This window comes from Sceloporus occidentalis, unplaced genomic scaffold, assembly GCF_023333645.1.
Source record: "Sceloporus occidentalis isolate IW3139 unplaced genomic scaffold, rSceOcc1.0.p SCAF_132, whole genome shotgun sequence".
Lineage (NCBI taxonomy): Eukaryota > Metazoa > Chordata > Lepidosauria > Squamata > Phrynosomatidae > Sceloporus > Sceloporus occidentalis.
In genome coordinates, this window is record NW_028317112.1 from 2,708,191 (window position 1) to 2,727,383 (window position 19,193).

Sequence of the window (19,193 nt, forward strand, 5' to 3'; positions counted from 1 at the left end):
AATTGGAATTTTGACATGTCAAAAAGTCTGCCCACATATCGGGTATCTTTGATGTTCCGCAACATCTCAGATACAGTACAGTGATACCCCACATGCATGGGTTTGTTGGGTTATTTGGGAGGTAAAAGGCCACATTTGTGAGGTGTGTATTTTTTTTGCCATCTGGTCAGTCTGTGCCCACGTCCCATATTTGGGACATCTTTGAAGCCGGCCAATTCAATTTACCCCACCAAATCATGCACCCTATGCGCATTTATAATGCCAATATTTTAACTCTTTACATGCGGGAATTTTTGTGAAGATATAGCGTAAATTGTAGGACTCAAAAAAACAATATATATATATATATATATATATATATATTTTTTTTTTTAATAATCACATTGATTAGTGAGCTAGGCTCCATTGACCTTGCATGGTTGAATGCAGTACCTGGATAGACCCTCTGTGAACTCATTCATTTTTCTATTGTTGACGCCATCTTGTGAGTGGCGGCAACGTTGTTTGCCTGATGGCTCTTGTGGTTTCTCTTCGGAGCAATCACAAGGCTATCGGGGTAGGGGGGTTGTGTTGCTACATGCTTCGATATCGAGGCATGTCAGCAACACCTTTTATGCTTAGGAAGCGATTCCGATCACTTCCTAAGCTATTTTAGTACAATCAAAGGCACTATACGCATTTAACAAAGCACCAGGACATGGCATCATATGCCGGCCCACCTTTTAATGAAGTCTAAGGAGGCTGTGCCGAGTTAGGACAGACTCCAAAGCAGAAAAAGTCTGGTTGGGGAGTTCAAAGATCTCCCTCGTAAACCGCCCATTGTGCAGCGAGACACTGGGGGGCTTGATCGCCCTAATCGTCCAAGGCCAGGATGCCAGAATAATGAAGACAGATTCGCTGAGAAAAAGGAGTGTTTCTGCACTTCTTTCTCAGCTAATCTATTTGCATTATTCTGGCCTTTTGGGGAGAGAGGCTCCGCCATTTGCGGAAGATCATAGGGAAACAGACTAAAAAAGAAGACACAAGGAGCAGCGGACGAGGAAAAATGACAGAAGAAAAAGGAGATGCGAGGGAAGGAGTGGAGTTGCGCAGCAAGGAGACAAGATCAAGGAATTGGTTGGCGGAGAAGCTAGGGAGACATTCAGAGACAGTGAAAGAACCAACGAAACACAAAGATTTGCAGTGCTTTGCTTGGTTTGTGTTTGTTTTGTTGGGTGTCCCTGCTGGTTTTCGGAGATTTATAAGAATTAACAAAATTGGCAAGTTTGATTAAAATGGAAATTCGTACGAACCCCAACGCGCAAGTCTATGGTATACTGATTTTTCTTGTTTGAGACACATACATTTACATGTCGCTGTTTGCAACATGTGAAAAACATATAGTTTAACACAAATATATATAAAATAAATCCTATCTGTATCAGTTGTGGTTGTGAACAACGTACATACCTTCGGCCAATTTTGTTTGAGAATAATAGCTTTCTTCCCATCACTAAGCGCTTTCCTGTAATAGAAGTTAGGATATAATGGGAATTTGTAGAGGAGGGAGTAAGGAAAACATTCTAGAAAAGCACCTCTTACATTCTAAGCTATTTAAAGTTTGTAGCGCAGTAGAAGTACACTAAAGAGAAAATACAAAGCTGATAAGCTGAATTTTGTTTTAGGAAAATGTAAATAGTGTTGCACATTATATAAAAGGTGTCTTGCTACACGAGCCAATACAACAGATAAGAAGCATGATCAGTCTCCCTCTCAGAGGCTAGAACGATGTATAGATCAATTTGGGAGCCCATTCTGACGGGGCCAGTAGAAACAGACTTTAAAATGATACGTACCAGAAGTTGCCCATACGCAGAGAACAAAGTGCGCGATTGCTGAAGAGAAGGTGGTTCTCGGGGCTGTGAGCAGAACAAATGCATAAAGAAAATTAATGAGTAACTATTAAGAATATAAGAATGATAAACATGCAATAACATGAATGACGCAGAGGTATAAAGGTTATTTTTTAGTTTTTGGCTTCAAAACCAAATATTTGGCTGATAACGGCTACCCAGCCTACAGGCTTTTCCTCTGTGTAACTCTTTCCACTACAGGTAGCCATATATCATGGCGGACCGTGCGTGATAAGCCAAGAGCAGCCGACTGCCTGAAATAAAACAATAATCAGTTTGCCTGCACTAGGCAAAAAGGGGGAAAGGGTACTGAGCACTTTTGGTGGGCAAAAGTTTGCTTTTACCTGACGTTTATAGCTTTGGTGTACATTTCCAAGGCCAAATCAAACCGGCCTCTTGTAAAATCCTCATTGCCAAATGCCTTCATTTTTTCAGTCTCCTGAAAAATTCAGATAAAAAAAAAAAAAAGAAGAATAAACCATCCTTAAAATAAATGAAATTTTATTTTGTTAATTTAACCCTTTCAGTCCCCTTAGGACATACCTGTACATCCTTAAGAACTTGTGGCAAGAAGCCCATTAGGACCCACAGGTTGCATCATAGTGGGAATTACTGCTATAATATTTATATTAACAAAATCACGTAATAGCATAGGTTGCTATGTGAGGGGAGGGTTAAGGGCTAGTACAGTGTGCTAATAATTCAGTATTTTCTCTTTTTAGGAAATAATAAGGATCGCATTTTAAGTAAATAGGTTTTCTTACCTCGGCACATAATTTGCAGCACTGGTTGTTAAATAGGCACACCATGGTCATGCGATCATCCGCCATCCGTCTTATATAGAATGGATCTATGGAAAAACAACAACCAAGTATAGTGAATTGAGCGATAAGGGCGACAAACCCGACAGCCGCATGCCTCGGATTCTGAAGTTGGGGAGATCGGTTAACAAGTGACAATATTTAAAAACGGGGAAAACGATTAGAAAACATTTAACGTTTGTTAAGATCCGGCAGACAATAAGACCTCAGTACAAATAAGTTGAGGGTGCAGGGAAAAGCCGCCAAATAACGTTGATCACCACAATCTTGCCACAAATAAAAAAGTTTTATGAAAACCTTCAACTAATTAAATAGTATACAAGTACCATTTACATAGACTTTTATATATTTATCATCAACACATGCAGTGTTTTAATTTAACACTTTTTTTGCACTTTTACTTATTAAAGTTTCGTTTCTTTTTCAAGTATTATGAAAAATTGCCAATTCATTGTTAAACAGGACAGCCAATTACTGAAGATTTAGTCCATCCAATCGGGCTCAAAGTTCCTTTAACCTTTCTTAAAGAAAGTTAGAATGTCGCTACTTTAAGACAGAGAGGACATTGGTACAAAATAGTCCGATCTGTATACGATGTTGGAGTAGACCTGTGACTGGAAGGTACATGAAGAGCCAATCGATGCCAATATTCACATTTATCATCATTTATATTTCATTATGTTCAGCAAACACGTTTTCGAGCAAACCACTGCCATGCAACATGAAAAAAGGGAGGGGGAAAAAAAATCATGGAAAGAATGCCGACGATGTCTGCAAAAACCACAATTTCTACACAATGACCTCAATGTACTTTATCAAAGCAAATGCAATACTTTGTATTCACTTACATTCAGTGAAGAAGAACCGCAGTATGCGGGTGCACCGCGCTTCATCTTCCTGTAATTTAACATAAAGGCCCATTTCCCCGTTGGACCGGACCCAATTTAACGCTTCGCGTATGGGACAAGGCTTCTTACATTTATCCTAGGAGAGAGAAAAAAAACGAAAAACACTTTTTTTTTTAGCTTTTTCTTTCTTTCAAGAGAATCAACTTCCCTTTATCAAGACCAAACCAATATTCAACCCGCAGTGCACGGGTCGGGAAAAAACAGATAAAGCACGGGTCGCAGTAATCTAAGGTGGCCGTATATTCATTGGGTCAGTTAGAAAAGAATGTGGGGGGAAAGGAGGATGGCTGGTGATAAACTACTGGCAAAGAAGGCAATGGGATACAAGAAAAAAAACTGAAATAGACTTAAATTTAGGAAATATTACGTAAACTGAGACAGGAGTCTAGAAGCAGAAAAGAAAACTAGATTTATATTTCTTTTCTATTAGAAAGGTCACAAAATGTTCCAGATACGCAACGCTTATTTATCATAACAATCAATTTCACGTTCCAAAGTTCTCTGCCTTCTTATCTCACCCTCAAAGGCTTCCTAAACCAATTATCAGGTGAACTTAAAAATAACTTAATCCATATAAATAAAAGATAATAAATAATAATCCTGGAAAACAGGAATACAATTGTGCACGTGGAACGTTAGGTGGGTTTCTAATACATATACATTGCTTATTTTATGGGAGACGTACTATTACGTCCCCAACAAACAGGTAGTTAAGGCAGAAGACATAATATTATGTCCTCCGCTATCGTGTACAGTTTTCGTACAGCTACCTGTTTGTTTTTTTCCCCCTCTTTTGTTAATCGTAGGAAACTTTTTTTTTTTTTTTTTTAACACACTTAGATTTGGGAAGGGGAAAGGGTTATAGATCATTAGATTTAGGGTAAGAGTGAAAAGAAAAATTTTTTTAGGATGTCCACGAACTAATTTGAACCATTCCTTGTCTTAAAACAAAAATATGATGTAACATGGTTTATAGGGTTTTTCAGAAATCTGGACAAATATCTAATTTATAGATTTCTCCCCCAACTGCACTGGCTGATTTTTGTTTTGTTTTTCAACACATATATATATATATATATATATATATATATATATATATATATATATATATATATATATATATATATATATATATATATATATACATACATATGCATATATATATATATATATACATACATATGCATATTTGTTTGGTTAAAATAAATTAGAAAGACAAAAATATGCTTCATAGCAAGACAGCAAAAAGTGCAAAAAATAAAAATAAAAAAATCCTTTAGTCTTTAAGGGTAAAAATAAAAACCCGGTCCATAAAGGGACTATTTCGTGTACTGGGCTGTAAGACTGACAGATCCTTTTCACAATATATCAATTTTGATTACACTTACATTGTTCATTTTCTTCCCAATCTTCAGTATACTCTCTATGAAACGCCGATGGTTCTAAAACAAATAAAAAACAAACATTTTAAAAAAACAAGTAGGAAATCCACCAGCACTTCAGACTTCACAGCTACATCCATACAGGCTTAGGTGATGGTGACCTATCAGCAGTTCTACTTCAACTCCCAACAATCTCAGGCCCAACAACCGCTGCAGGAAGGAATTTCTCCAAACCTCCTCCCCTGAGTTTTGCCTTCGAATGGACCGTCTTTCACTGTTGTCAGAAGAATCCCAAAATCATACTCCAAGCTCATTTAATTTGTTTTCATTTAATCAGGCTTTAATTCTGAAAAATCTTCTACCTCACCCGTATATGATATTAGATTTAATCTATAAACTGCAAACTCAATTCTTCCGCACGTACAGGTTTCAATATCAGCAATTTATGTGAATTAACGCCGGGCTTAATGTTATCAAACACGTACCGCTTTTTTCTTAACCAGATCTGCAAGATCTTCCAGCAGCTCGATGTAGTTTAACTCTTGAATGTTCACGTCCGAGTATTCCGCTATTCTGTGACAAAGAATAAAAGTGGATAGTATTGTATTTTAGTTATACCTTTTTATTTATATTTAGAGTACATTTTGGAGAGCATCAGCCTCTCTTATCAAGTTTAAAAGAAATACTAACCAGAAGTATTCAAAGCGTAGATCACCTATAATCCACCCAACACCCCCCCCCCGGGTTGATGTCGGAACTTTATGGATTGGTGCCGATATGGTTTATATTTTTGTTATTTAGGATGAAATACATCAAACTATCAGGACTGTTTGGGTAAAGCAAACCAGATATCTCCTGAAAACGAGCATCAGTGAGATGGAAATCAGCCCCCCCCCCTTAAATAATAAAGCAGACCTTCGTAAAAACTCTTCGTAACAACACTGCATTTAAAAGCAAAAGCAGTAACAAAGTAATTATCACCCGATAACAGGTGTCTAAAAGCAACATGGAAATACACAAGTAACCGATTTGGTAAAATAATAAAAAAAAATTAATAATAATAATAATAATAAAAGATATATATATATATATATATATATATATAAAAAAAAATTACTCACCGCGGTTGCACACATCGTAAGGAGTCCCTTTGCCTAATAAGGATCGGCCACAATATAAAAAGTTTAATCGTATCACAATTCGCTCTTATCACGTCATCAGGATAAGAAAGCCAGAAGTCTATAGGATCGACCGCTACGAAATAAACAGGTGTGTGAGTTAGACACAGAGGCTTCGCATGAAGGGATCGTAACAGTTAACGATTCCGGTTAACTTTGCATATTGTGAATTTTTATGTCATTGTTAATATTCACTGCCCCCCCCCTTTTTGTACTGATGCTCCATAAATTAACCCCTTCACGGCCAAGGGTTTTTCATGCCCTAAAGACCACAGTTTTAACTGTATTTGCAAAATAGCGATGAAGCCTTTGATTTACTCCCACAAATCGTACATCGTTTTTGTCAGGGGTAGTATGTTGCCATTATTTGTTTTATTGGTCTCAGCGAGATTGATCCGGCCCATGTTATGTTAGCTGTGGAACTACTGAATAACCTTTTTTTTTTTTTATGCCTGAAGAAGAGCGCTCAATTTGATTCGGCTAGCCAAGAAAACATTCTATTTTTACCCAATTGGCAGGCTTTTTGCCCAAAAACAGAGGATTGCTTTTGCAATGCCTAACTGTCATTAATACTAGAAAAAGTTTCTGAAGACTTGGTGGGCTTACCTTTCATGTACGCAGTCAGTGGCGGTGTTTGGATATGAACAGTATGCCCCTAGTTTGCAAAAAAAAAAAAAAAAGAAAATAAAATATATGCTTTTGAATTATTACTATAATTTATTTTTTTTTTTAAATGTAGCTGATCAGCGAGTTCTGCACCACTCCTTTGACTCTGATTATTTCACTAATGCAGATTTGTTCATTGGTTCCACTTGTTGGTTTAGCAAGCACAGCAAGTGTAATCTAAATTGACTGCATCAGGATTTCAGACACCAAAGGTTGGTTTATAACAAATCAAAAAGCCACATTGGATAGTATTAAACAGCACTATCTCACCTGCGACAGATATGTATCAAGGCTGGTAATTCATATTTACGCATTGTGTCTTTATAAATCCCCCCCGTGATCGCTGGGAGTCTTACCGCACACCTAACTTAAGAAAAGCCGCTGCAATGAGACACCTACCAAAATGCATGTGCCCGTTATAATGTTGGGACGGTTCATGTCATCATAGCTGCATTCAAACATGGTCAGCAGATCACTAAACAAAAGCACAGATTAGTATGTAGACAGATGCATGTCCATAAATGCAATTTAATAAAGTTTTTCATTATCGAGAGGGTGGTAGATAAGTGGAACAGGACTGATTGAGATCAGAGACTATACAGCAGGAATAAATGGTTCTTATCTGTAGATTTCTATGTTGGGTGCTGAGAGAACCGCACAATAGTTACTCGCTACATCGTTATGCTAGAACATGTATAGCATCATCAGTATGGGGCATTGTGACCCTCAACACACACACATATAATATATATATATATATATATATATATATATAGAAGTATTATTAAACACTCATCTACAGACACCAGACAAGCCAGAAGGCTTGCCTTTCCCTCAGAAATCTCATGGTGCTTTCACAACCACAAGGGATTCTGGGTAGGCACATGCAAATAAGGTTAACCTTATACACACATACACACACACATATATATATACACACACACACATATAGCAAAACACCAGGTTTTATACCCCCAGTGCCCTCAATATCTCACAAGCATTTTTATTGGTCGGCAAATAAAAAATTTTTTTAAAAAAAATTAAAAAAAGCCTCAGTCTATGGGTAGTTGGAGTAAACTAATTTAAAGGATCGATGAGGGTATTTAACACTAACAATAATAAATAATAATAATTAGACAATTGCAGCATTTTAAAACACTCCACTGGCACAGAAATCTACACTTCCAAAGCACTGCATTAACCACATATAGGAAAAAAAATATATACCGGTATTTGTTTATTAAGTTGCAAATTGATGACTTCTGCTCTTATTCTAAGGAAGTCAATCCTTTTGTTTTATTTACATTTACCCTGTAAATAGAAAATCAGGAACAGAACAACCACAAAAATACACATTCTACATTATCTAAAATTGTCTTCTATTAACCCCTTCAGCACCGGGACGTACCTGGTACTTCCTGGTTACTGGTCCCCGGTAGACCGGGACGTACCAGGTACGTCGGAGCCGAAAAGCGGTCCCGCGTCGCTCTTGACGCCGGGATCGCGAAGGGCTGGCTGCTACTGACCGCTGGGCGACCCCAGCGATCGTGCAGCAGCCAATCGGCGTCACTTTCATGCACGTGATCGCTTTAAAAGCGAATCACGTGCATGCTTTTGAATATTGACAGATACAATGTTTGTAAACATTGTATCTGCCTATATTACCCTGTCTCCCTCCTCCTCGCTCGTGCTTGTGAGTTGGAGAGAGACAGAGCACGTTGTTCCAGAGAGTCCCGAGCGATTAGTATTAAAAAAAAATAAAAAATAAAAATTTTATTTCATTTTTTCACTGCTGATCAGTGTTCTGATCAGCAGCATTTGACCCTAAGGGGTTAATTCTTTTTTTTCCCTAAAAATTGTGGGTGGGTGGGTTAGTTAGTAGGGAATTTATCAGTTAGTGGGGAATTGATTAGGTAGGGATTAGGGTTAGGGTCTAGGGTTAGGTAGGACAAAAAAAAAAAAAAAATTATATATAAAAAAAAAAAAAATATGGATAGGTTTTATACGGTGGAAGAGGCATATAAAATATTGGCCTCAGACACTGACACTGCGTCAGACTCTGCAACTGACACTGCGTCAGATTTTGATGTGGGCCAGTTTAGCAGCAGCTCTGATGATGCTGCACCCCCAGTTAAAAGGAGCCGTGTTGCTTCTACTAATATTACTAGTACTCCTCCTGATCCCTCTGATGAGTGGATCCCTGCAGCTGGCACTTTTCCAGATGTTCCCCCCTTCACTGCCAATTCCGGCATTCATCTGGATGTCGCAGAATATACCCCATGCCAGTTTATGGAGCTGTTCATGGGCAATGAGTTTTGGGAAGCGTTAGTTTACCAGACTAACTTGTACGCTGCCCAGGAATGTAGAAATAAAGCAAACAAGCAAAAGGCATGGACTCCCACTGATGTGTGCGAGTTAAAAACATTCTGGGCACTCACCATGATAATGGGGATAATAAAAAAGCCCACTTTCAAGTCGTACTGGAGCACAGACCCCATTATTTCAACCCCAATTTTCTCCAACACCATGAAAAGGGGAAGGTATGCACTCCTCCTCCGCTTTTTACATTTCAATGACAATACCCAGTGCATTCCCAAAGATGACCCCACATATGACAGGCTTTTTAAAATTCGCCCCCTTATTTCTCACTTCCAAACTAAATTTGCTGCCGTTTATACCCCCAAGCGAGAAATTAGTATTGATGAGTCCCTAATGAAATTTAAAGGCCGGTTAGGGTTCAAGCAATACATTCCCTCTAAACGCTCCCGGTATGGGGTAAAATTTTATAAATTATGTGAGAGCAGTAGTGGCTACACATATTCCTTCCGGGTTTATGAGGGGAAAGATGCCAAGCTTGACCCACCAGGCTGCCCAGACCATCTGGGCATAAGTGAAAAAATTGTCTGGGACCTTGTTTGCCCCTTACTGAACAAAGGGTACCACTTGTACATGGACAACTATTATACAAGTGTCCCTTTGTTCAAGTTGTTGTTTTGTATGGACACCTTGGCCTGTGGCACAATAAGGCAGAGCAGAATAGGGGTCCCAAAACAGATTAGAGAAACCAAACTAAAATATGGGGCATCCTTAGCTTTACGCCAACAAGAACTTTCGGCTGTAAAATATAGGGACAAGAAGGATGTGTGCATGTTAACCACGATTCATGATGATGCCACTGTTCCTTTTCCTGTCCGGGGCAAAACTCAGTTCCAAAGAAAGCCTACCTGCATCAAGGCCTACAATAGGCATATGGGGGGAGTGGATTTGGCCGATCAATTATTGCAGCCATACCTCATAATGAGAAAAACCAATACGTGGTATAAAAAGGTAGCCATTTATATAATGCAGATTGCAACTCACAATGCATTCTTACTTTTTAAAAAAATACACCCTGCCAAAACAAACACATTTTTATCTTTTCAGTTTTTGTTACTCAAGGAAATCTTGGCTCCAGCAGAACAAGGCCCTTCAGCGTCTCTTGTAATTCAAGAAGAACATTTCCCCTTCAAATTCCCTCCTACCTCCAAAAAAACCAAAACACAAAAACGGTGCAGGGTGTGTTATGCCAAAGGGCACAGGAGGGACACAGTATTTTACTGTTCTGGTTGCCCTGATAAGCCCGGTCTGTGCATTGGCAACTGTTTTAAAGAATTTCATACAGTTGCCAGGTACAAAAAATAATTTAATTGTTTCTTAATCTTAATCTTTCTTACAGTTGCCAGTTACAAAAAATTATTTCATTTTTTCTTAATCTTAATCTACTGTTCTTAATCTACTGTTCATAAATATATACTATTTTGGGGTACTTTACAGTGGGGGGCTTCCAAAATGTCCCAAATGGGATATGGGCCCAGTAAACCAATTCCTGAAAACTTGCGCATGTTCCAGTTATGGCCTCATGGCTTCCTCAAAAAATGCATGAACCATGCATGTGAGGCCTTGTTGGAATCGGGGGATGTTGGTGAACAAAATGTGGTGTTTTCTTCCACTGTTGCACTTATGGTGTGCAAGAAATTCAGTGCAACATTGAAATGTATGCGTTAAAAACGCAATAAAATAATTTCCCTGTGAAGTTTGGCAGACATCAGTGAAGAAATGGCTAGCTGAAAACTGTCAAAACTACCCTAGTTGAACACCTTGACTTGTCTACTGTTCATAAATATATACTTTTATGGGGTAATTTACAGTGGGGGGCTTCCAAAATGTCCCAAATGGGATATGGGCCCAGTAAACCAATTTCTGAAAATTCCAAATGTGAAAACGAAAATGCGCATGTTCCAGTTTTGCCCTCATGGCTTCCTCAAAAAATGCATGAACCATGCATGTGAGGCCTTGTTGGAATCGGGGGATGTTGGTGAACAAAATGTGGTGCTTTCTTCCACTGTTGCACATATGCTGTGCAAGAAATAAATTTTAACATTGAAATGTATGCGTTAAAAACGCAATAAAATAAATTTCCCTGTGAAGTTTGGCAGACATCAGTGAAGAAATGGCTAGCTGAAAACTGTCAAAACTACCCTAGTTGAACACCTTGACTTGTCTACTGTTCATAAATATATACTTTTAGGGGGTAATTTACAGTGGGGGGCTTCCAAAATGTCCCAAATGGGATATGGGCCCAGGAAACCAATTTCTGAAAATTCCAAATGTGAAAATGCGCATGTTCTAGTTTTGCCCTCATAGCTTCCTCAAAAAATGCATGAACCATGCATGTGAGGCCTTGTTGGAACCGGGGGATGTTGGTGAACACAATTTGGTATTTTTTTCTGCAGTTGCACATATTCTATACAAAATATAATATAAAATCTAAAGCAACATTGCAACATATGCAAAAAACCCCAAAAAATATAAAAATACCTCAAAATTTGGCAGCAATTGGCGATAAAATCCCTGTTTGAAAAGTGTCAAAATTACCCTAGTTGTACACCTTGACTTATCTACTGTTCATAAACATATCATTTTGGGGGGATAATCAGTATCTGTGACGACTATTGCAGTTATTAGACTACCATGCCAAATTTGGAAAAAATTACATTTCAAAAACGTGATGCATGCCTTGCAATATTTGCCCTATACTGGTCAAAATAGATAAAAATCCTGGCCATGTTGGGTGGTTTCCAAATCAGGACAAGTTAATGAATATATTTGGGATAATTTTTTCCCATTGGTTCAATTTTTCATTTTTTCCCCACTTTTTCCAGTTTTTTTCAAATAAAACAATGTACTACCCAGCTTAATATGGTTTCAAATGAAAGCCCTACTTGTGCTGAAAAAAACAATATATGATTTGTGTGGGTGCACCAATTGATAAGAGAGAAATTACAGTTGAAGACAGACATGGCAAAAACACAAAAACGGCTCCGGTCCTTTAGCGACACCCTAGCTTAAAAATCCCGGTCCTGAAGGGGTTAAAAAGCAATTAAATAGAAATGTATTTATAGTTAAGAGGATCCAAAGTAAACAATATGTCCCACCCCTTAAAATAATAACTTGAAATCTTTCCCATATGTATCGGTCGTCAATTTGAGTTTTGTCAGACCCTTTGAAGCGGACAATGCAATTTACCCCAACCACCATATATTTTTGAAAAGTAGACACCCCAGCGTATTTCAAATGCTGGTATTTTAACTCTTTCCATGGACTAATTCTACCGCCAGTCTATGTCAAACTTTGTGGTAGTAATTATTTTGCATTTTTTTTCATTCAGGTATGAATTTACAGTTCCTGGTATATGCCGCAGCCAAACAACATCCCAACATGTGTTCAGCAACATCTCCCGAATACAGCGAGCCCGCTGTGGGCCACGCTGCACTCCGTGCTCTGCAGAGAGACCTCTGCCATATTAGATGATATAGGACAGGGGTGTCCAAGTTTTTTCTGCAGTGGGCCACTTCATCAGAATTGTATCCGTGCGAGGGCCGCACTTTTTTTTTCACTGAGAGAAAATATGGCCTTTAATAAGATATGCAGATTAAAATAAAGTAAATGACGCAAAACCTTTACTTTTCCTCTCACTGATTTCTGGGATTTCTGGGCCTACAAATTCAGGATTCTGGATAAGTAAAAATAAAATAGTTCTATTTATTTTAGCGATGCACTAAAATGAAAATTCTGGACCAAAACCGAAAATTCAGGGTTCACTTAGCCGAAACTGAAAATGTCCCCCCACACACTTTTAATAAAAGTAAGTCACACACCAAAATTGTACAAAAAATTATATATTATGATTGTTAACAGCAATCTCAGGCATACCCAGATTCCAGCATGTACTGGTTGGCTGGGCATTGTATTTTTTGTCCAATTTTAGTGTGTAACCACGCTTTTATTAAAAGTAACACACCACAATTGGACAAAAAAAATCAACAAACAGACTCTTTTTATACCCAGGCAACCAGTGAATGCTGGAACCTAGGCATGATGGGACTGTGATTGCTGTTAGCAGATTGCTATTAGCAATCACACTCCTATCATCCCAAGTCAGCCAATACATGCTGGTACAGGGTGGCTGTAAGTGCAGACCCCATACTGCTGGCAGCATCAATACACAAGGGGGGCAGCTAGCCAGGTTTCAGCATGTACTGGCTGACTTGGCATGATAGGAGTGTGATTGCTAGGGGGGGGGGGGTCCCGGGAATGCCACCTTACCTACCCCAGATTTTCAGCCAATCAGTGTCAGGAAAGCACTCCCATTGAAACGCATGCATTCAAATATATTCTTAAAGTGGTACTGAGGTCGGACCGTCTACCTTCATAAATCTTAAAGTGTAGAGGCTTTAAATCTCTTTGTTCTCTAAGTTAAGCCATTCCTCTGATGTCTGCACTTCACATTAATGTTGTACATGAGTTGTGGAACTCGCTTGCTTCGCTATGGATTATGAAGGGTTACCCCTGGCAAGTGTAAGAAAAGCCGGAACGCCCTCCCTCAAGAATTATTATCCATAAAATATACATTATGCAGGGCCAGCCACGCTCCTCCTTGCAGCAGAAGGTCGTTGTGGTTGGACATTCAGAACATAAAGTCAACAGAAACCATCCTGCAAACTCCCGCTTTGGTGAATAAACCCGACAGCCGTACCCAGAAGCTCAGCGTCAAAGACAAACATGAGCTTTCTTGCGTACAGCAATCTGATTAAAAGGGTATTTATATACATTAACAGAACGCACACACACACAAAGACAGGTAACATGCATACTATAACACTCTATACACTGCATTGGAATTTCAGTTACTTTATACGTTTCAAGTCAAAGGTTTGGGGTCATTCAGCTGTTTTTATGGAAAACTTATTTTTTATTTATATAGCGCCGACAGTTTACGCAGCGCTTAATACATATATTCAAGTGGTCAAGACGACAATTGACAGACTGAGACCAAGTGATACGTTAGATGGAGAGAGCCCGGCACGCAATGAAGTTTCTGGCTACAACGTAATTACAAAAGAGTTTCTAACCATCAATTAGCCTTTTAAACTTAAACTTGGATCAGCAAACACAACGTGGGATTGGGACACAGGAGTGATGGGAGCGAGAAAGGGCCATTGGGACACAGGAGTGATGGGAGTGATAAAGGGCCTCTATACGCCTATTAAGAGATTCCATTAAAAATCAGCAGTGTCCAGCTACAATAAGCATTTATAACATTAACCCCGTCTGCACTGGATTTCTGATCCATTTCATTTTGACTAGAAAATCTTTTGAGCGGCGGTGTTCTTGTTGGCAGAAGAAGTTGCTTGGCGAGTTACATTCTTTATTTCCTGTACATGTAACCGACACGCAGAACAGCCGGCGGCGCGTGGCATACAGGGTTCGGTGCCCTAAAAAACCTTCTCCATATGGATAAATAATGTTAAAAATGCCTCGGCCATATGGAAGCCATTGAACAATACAAAACACCCAGATTGGCTAAGACCAAGTAACAACAAACACCACCGCAGCACTTCTTACAGTCCCTACGTTCAAAGGGTCTGACAGGACTAGAACCACAGACTAAATAGAACAGGTACATTAGGTACATTAGGGGGCTCGGCTCAGAAGCTTACACTCTAGATCAAAGGAAGTAACCTGGAAGTTCAGTTATAAATCCAACCTTCATGACACCAAAAATGTTTCTGAACACCTTACTGGGGGCCAATGGCTGGCTCCACCAACTCCCATGATGCAGAACCATCATTATCTTTATCTGGTCCCTCAGTAATTTCCCAGCATGAGAGTCGTAGTCCACTCCACAGGAGCCAGGGCAGACCGGGTGCATAACAAGGGACATACTAAAACGAATGACAAAATGGAATGCCCATAGACTATAATGGAAGGGAAAAGAATAATTGATTTTGAAATAAAAGCTTAAGAAATAGCATTTAGACCTTTGGCACACAGACTCCCTTAGGACACACATGTGATCTAAAACTCAGATTATGTGGGATTATAGCTGTTTTCTATGGAATGACAGGTGAATGACAGTTTTGAGTGAATGCCCATAGGATATAATGGGAGAAAAATCAAACCTGTTTTTCAGACAAAACCCTCTGAAATATCATATGGATCTTTGTCATTTTGAACACTGGTGACACTTGTAATATGTTGGTCACCAGAATGAGGAATCTGCACTCACACCAAAGGAACTCTGGTGCTTAACTGTGCCAGGAAGGGCCAGCTCCCCAGTAGATCAAAATAAATAAAGGCTCCAGGCACTCAAGGGTTCCAGCTCAGGCAGATTTATTAAAGGAAGACAGCAACAACGTTTCAACCTCACAATGAGGTCTGTATCAAGTTGATAAAACTGTTATTTTGTTGAATTGAGTCCTCACACAAGTACGCCATCCACTCTTCTCTGATAAAACATAAGTTTGCCAGTTGGTAACAAGCAGCTGCAATAGACAATAATATGTCACAATTTTCTTTTGCTCTTTCTGTTTCCTTCATGGAATCTATGACTATCACCTCCCTGGTATTAAAAAGGTATTAAAAAGGCCAGTATAACTGAGCTGCAAAAGCAAATTCTGCATTTCTCACCACTAACTAAAGTAAACCATCTCATACTTACAGGCAATAGGAAGCAACTTCGAATAAAGTAAACATTGCCCTAGTAAATTAGATAAATGGTTTAAATATTATAATGAGGCTTAAAGTGATATTTATTAACTAAAATAAACTGAGATAGTGGGTTCTATCCAATTATGTGAGAGAAATCAGTTATTGTTTTTTTTTACTAAATAGGTTGTATTTCCGTCTATGGTATTCAATGAGCTGAGATAGATTAATTTAAACCACTGAATAGAGCTGGATATTTCAATATGCTGATTTAGACCTGTGTTAAACTGGACCAAACTAGGCTTATTCTGCTGTTAAAACATTTCCAAATTAGCCCAGCATAATACATAATTAAATTGGTAACATTTATTTAAGGCTATGATTAACCCGTTAATGACCAGGGTTTTTTTAGGTTTTTTTTTACAATGCTTTCCAAAAAAATATCAGATACATTTCCATCTTTTTTCAACTATGATTTCCTGCCAACTCATTCAGTCCATCCCTAAATTTTATATTGAGTTTTTAGAAGACAAGTAGGATCTTCATTTGAAAAAAATATTTTATACATAAACCATTATGTAATATGAAAACAAATTCTAAAAATAGGAAAAATTCAATTTTTCACAGTTTATTCTATTACAAAATATACATAGCCAGTGCAAAGTAAGAAAAACATGTATTTAGGTATTTGCCTTGATTTTGGAAACACCTCATATGGCTGGTATTTATTTTGGTAGTTACTGGGGTAAACTGGGTTACTGGGATATATATAATATTTAACCCACAAAAGTGGCCAGAAAAAGATATACTGCTGTATAAAGGTATACAGTGCCCTCCACGAACATAGGCACCCTTAGTTTAAACTGAGCTAAAAATGCTGTGAAAATTTGTCTTTATTGTTTAACCCTTTCATCTTTTCTTCAAAGAATACACAGAAATGCTCTGCTATCATGGATATCAAACAATTGCAAACACAACACAGGTTTTTTTAAAAAATAAATAAAAATGAAATTTATGTGTGGCAGAATTATCGACACCCTTTTAGTTAATACTTTGTGCTTTACCTCCCTTTGCCAAGATAACAGCTCTGAGTCTTCTATAATGCCGATGAGGTTGGAGAATACATGGCGAGGGATCTCAGATTCCTCCATACAAAATCTCTCCCCATCTGTTAAATTTCAAGGTCGACGCTGGTGGACTGTCCACATGTTTTCTATGGAGTTCAAATCAGGGGACAGCGATGGCCATAGTAGGACCTGGATTTTATCAGCCCCAAAACATTAAAAAAGCTACCACCATATTTAACTGTGGGCATGTGGTCCTTTTCCATATGGCTACCTCTCTGTGTGCGCTAAACCCACTACTGGTGTTTATTGGCAAGAAAACTCTTCTTTGGTTTCACACGACCATAGAACCCGGTCCTATCTGAAGTTGTAGTAGTGTCCGGCGAACCGAAGCCAGTTGAGTTTGTTTTTGGATGAGAGTAGAAACTTTTTTCTTCAAACCTTCCAAACAACTTGTGGTGATGTAGGTGACATTGGATTGTAGTTTTGAAGATTTTCTGACCCCAAGACGCAACTTATTTCTGCAATTCTTCAGCTGTGATCCTTGGAGATTTTTTTTGCAACTAGAACCATCCTCTTCACAGTGCTTTGAGACAATATAGACACACATACTCTTCCTTCCAGGTTAATTCATAACATTTTCAGTTGACTGGAACTCCTTAATTATTTCACTGGTGGTGGAAGTGGGCATTTTCAGTGCTTCTGCCATTTTCTTAAAGCCACTTATAGAAAGTGACGGCAGATAACAAATATTTGCCTCATCCAGTCTGCCCAACATCTTAAAACTTTCCTTAGTACCTGGCCTTATCTTATATCTAGCTTAACCTTATGCCTATCCTATGCTTTCTTAAACACCTTCTCTGTATTAACATCTACCACTTCTGATGGAAGGCTCTTCCATGAAGTCACTACCCTTTCAGTTAAGAAATATTTTCTGATGTTTCTCCTTTTAAATAAACTCCCTTTAAGTTTTTTAAAACTTAAATCATATCCTCTGAAATAATTATCCCTAAATCCCTTTCCTCACACGTTGAGGTTAGGACCGTATCAAATATTCTATACTCTGCCCTTGGGTTGTTTTGCACTGGTGCATTACTTTGCATTTATCAATGCCACAGCTCTGACCATTTTTTCTGTTTATCTAAATCATTTGCCATTTGGTTTATCCCTCCAGGAACATCGACCCTGTTGCAAACTTTTGTCATCTGCAAAAAGACATCCCTTTCCATCCACAATATCACTAATAAAAAATATTTCCCATTTTGTGAAGCTCAACAATCTTTTGCCCCACATCACTGCCATATTTTTTGGTTTTACCCATTATGATCAATGACTAAGGGAATTTGGCCTATGTGTTACCTAATATTTATACCCCTGTGAAACAGGAAGTCATGGTTGAACAACTTCCTATTCCAAGTCACCCAAATGTACTAAAAAATTTAAACTATCAATGGAAACATACGTCAAGACAAATTTTCACAGCATTTTTTGCTCATATTTACAAAGGGTGTCCATATTAGTGAAGGGGACTGAATACCTTTATACAGCAGTATAGCTTTTTCAATACTTTTGGGGCCCAACTATAATATATATATATATATGTTTGAAAACAGTGATGCACATCTTTCATATTTTGCCCAGTAACTACCAAAATAAATATAAATACCAGGCATAGGAGGTGTTTCCAAAATCAAGGTAAATACCTAAATAAAGTTAGATTTTTTATTCTACTTACTTTACACTGGCTATATATATTTTTTAATAGAAGCAACTGTGAAAAGAATGGTATTTTCTTCGCATTTTTTAGAATTTGTTTTCAATATTAAATGGTTTGTGTATATAAGATCCTACTTGTCCTCTAAAAACTCAATATATAATTTGTGGGGATGCACTGAATGAGTTGGCAGGAAATCATAGTTGAAAAAAGATGGAAATGTATCTGATATTTTTTTGGAAAGCATTGTAAAAAAAAACCTAAAAAAACCCTGGTCATTAACGGGTTAATCATAGCCTTAAATAAATGTTACCAATTTAATTATGTATTATGCTGGGCTAATTTGGAAATGTTTTAACAGCAGAATAAGCCTAGTTTGGTCCAGTTTAACACAGGTCTAAATCAGCATATTGAAATATCCAGCTCTATTCAGTGGTTTAAATTAATCTATCTCAGCTCATTGAATACCATAGACGGAAATACAACCTATTTAGTAAAAAAAAACAATAACTGATTTCTCTCACATAATTGGATAGAACCC